This window comes from Meleagris gallopavo, chromosome Z, assembly GCF_000146605.3.
Source record: "Meleagris gallopavo isolate NT-WF06-2002-E0010 breed Aviagen turkey brand Nicholas breeding stock chromosome Z, Turkey_5.1, whole genome shotgun sequence".
In the NCBI taxonomy this organism is placed as follows: domain Eukaryota; kingdom Metazoa; phylum Chordata; class Aves; order Galliformes; family Phasianidae; genus Meleagris; species Meleagris gallopavo.
In genome coordinates, this window is record NC_015041.2 from 21136702 (window position 1) to 21139908 (window position 3207).

The following is a 3207-nucleotide window of genomic DNA, read 5'->3' on the forward strand; positions in this document are numbered from 1 at the left end:
CTGCAAATTGACAGTAGTTCTCACGCTAGAAAGTGAAGTGCCAGCCACTTCCATATACAACCATCCCTGCAGGCCTTTTCCTGCTGTGAGTACTTTTCTCTCATTTACTCTGATTTTGCACAGAAACCAAGTAACAAATAGAAAAACAGAACTTACTGAAATTTGCAGTTTTGTTAAAGCTAGCTTACATAATAAAATTGTGTATCCTAAAGATTTCAGTGAGATAGTTAACAGATTTATTATTGTGCAGTGACCTGCAGAATACTATTTTGTGATCTACAGCTGATGTACTGTTTAAGTATTGAATTTGGCTACTATGCCAAGCCATTAAGTGTAGGTAATAGCTAAGTAAAATCATTATATGATGAAACTGCTCTTTCTATTAATTTGGCTAATGTGGTATTGCATATCAGAATTTTCTTCACTCACTATAGCTCTTCAGGGGTGTTCTGGTTGGCTGAAGGAAAAACATGCTGTAATGGCTTTGCAACCCACTCTTGGTCAATATGTGTCTTTTTTTCTCTGTAATTAATTTCTTCCTTTCCATTTCCTTTTAAGCCTATAAGCCCTGTAATTATCATCGTTAGCAATATTTACTTTTAATCAGTTTTTTACATCGGTATTTACATTTTCACTTCTTATTTCTTCTTTCCATATTATTCTCAACAATTGCTGTGTCCTTGCAAGATCAGTGCCATCTGCAGCTAAAAGCTGGGTTCCTGAGTCGCTTTCTTTGATTCCATCTTATCTGTTCAAACAAAGGAAGCATGAATTCTTAGCATTAATCAGCATAGTATTTCATTAATGTTATCTCTAGCTAAGAGTTTTCATTTGTGCTTTAATGTGGATCATCCATCACTTCTTGAAAAGCTGATTTAATTCCTAAAGGGATGGAAAACATAACAATGCAATTTAAACTTTTCTGATTGCGCACAAAATAATTAAAGATGAAGTGTGACTAGCCAGCACTCTCTTAGCAGCACATGTGAGGATCTTTGAGAAGACTGCTTTAGTGCTTGTAAGGGTGAGAGCCTAGAAATCTTTAATTGAATGTCTTTAATGAGGTTATGTATTGTTGAAATGTGTCCAGCAGTCAGAATTGACTACAAGATTGCAATGTGATTATTTGATTATTTCATAAAGATTTCCATTAACTCATCAGAAAACTTCACTGCTTCTGAACATTCACAAATTCACACTAATGGCCTATAAGACAAATTTAAACCACTTGTAGAGACATGGTGCAGTACTATTTACTATCCAGATCATTTCAAGAAATCTTTTTCTAAGACAGTGATCAACACATTTCAGAGACAAAGATACAAAAGTTGTGATTTTATAACATAGTAATGAGAATCCTGAGCAAAAGTTCCCAACAGATCTCCCATGCTAACATACACGGACGGATATGTGCCTCAAAAGTAAGTAATGGATAAGATGAAATAAATTGTTATGAAAATGTCAGTTGTCTTATTAAAAGAAAGACAAATGTAGTGCAAAGTATGTACTTTAGCACAGGGCTGGATCTCTTGAAAAGTTTAGCAGCCAGTATCCAGAATCCTCAGTGTCTAGACCAGAAAAGTCTAGTCTAGCTATTTAGGTCTCAGTTATTTATATTGGGGCTGATTTTCACATTCTATAAATTTTATGGAGAGATACTATATCAAACAAAGTGATGGATTCAGCTTTCAGTGAATAACTGAAGAAAGGCAATTCTCTGTACAGGGAAAGGTCATAAATCCTAATTATCAGGTTACTTCATCAGGGCTTTATTAGTCATTAAAATTGTTTTGGAAGTTTGTTATAGCCAGCATTCTGGTCAGCACAACACTTCATTGCTAAAGAACAGTAACCTCAATTAGGTGGAATTTAAAAATGAAAGACTAATGAACATTTTGTGGCTTACTAACAAATGCAGGCTACTATTAAGCAGAAACAGTTACAGTGTTCCTTAATAGTAATGGAATTTTTTAATGGAAAGGAACAATACTTTCAAAGGAGCTTCATGTAGTGCTACGCTCTATGTGAAACTCAATTAACACTTTAATGTCTGATGTTAAAATACGGAGTTTTTGCACTAGCTTTGCTTTACAATATTATCCACAAGGGAATTCCATCACTTTGTCATTAATTTCAAGTACCAAACAATTATAATTGTGATACACAACATTCTTTTTTCCTAAACATCTTTAAGCTCTGTGAACAACTTCTATGGTTAAATGTTTTCTTCAAAATAATATATAATTGGTAAGTTTTTTGATATTTTTTAAGCAAATAGTTGTTCACTTTTTCAAGTTTATTCAGTATGTGCTATTTACAAAGTGGTCTAATGTTTTGCTTACTGTCCTTAGCATTTTGTGCTACACTGGCCAATGAAATTTGCTTGTTTCAGAAGATTCTGTATTATGAATTATCATATGCAATATGCAATCCTCTTTGTACATCTTCTCTTATGATCTCTGTTAAAAGTCAGAATGGCCATATCCAAAGGGAGCTATTAGGTAATAGTCTGTGGTTTGCACAGTTTCAATGAAATTTCTATATCCTCATGACTGTTACCAAAGATTGACAGAAAAAAAAGCCTGCTGGCATGGGTCAGTGCAGGAGTAAAAAAACAGACCATAGCAAAAATAGAATGCAAGTTTAAAAGACATTCTCCTAATTAGTTTACAAATTGTTTCTTCTAGCAAGATCAGTTTCTCCCAAGTCATGTAGACTTGATCCTCTACTTTGAAATATTGTCCCAAAATGATGATGTGCTGAGATATGCTGTCATTTGCCCCCAGCCTGCACAGGACATATGAATCTCTTTAGTGTGGCATGGCAGATTATTACTTGAGTGAGGCCATGAACATGAACGTGATCTAGCCCCATACAGTAAGAGGAATGAGTTAATAGTATTGCCATCCTTTCCCTCGAGAAAGTTGCTCTAACCTGTAACAGTTTAACTTTCAATTAATACCTTATGTTTGTTGCAGGTGCTTAAGAACAGAAACTGTCTCAATGTTATTTTCTTTTAGTTATACATTCAATACTAACTGCTTTCTGGAAAAATGAGGTACATTCTCTTCATTTCAGTGAATATGGTTTGGATGGTATATCCTCAGAAAGTTCATTTTAAAAATCCTGAGTATTTTCTACAATTAGATTAGTATTACAATTTACAGCAAAGTCTGAGCGTGTGGAAAAACACTTTTTTTTTTTTTC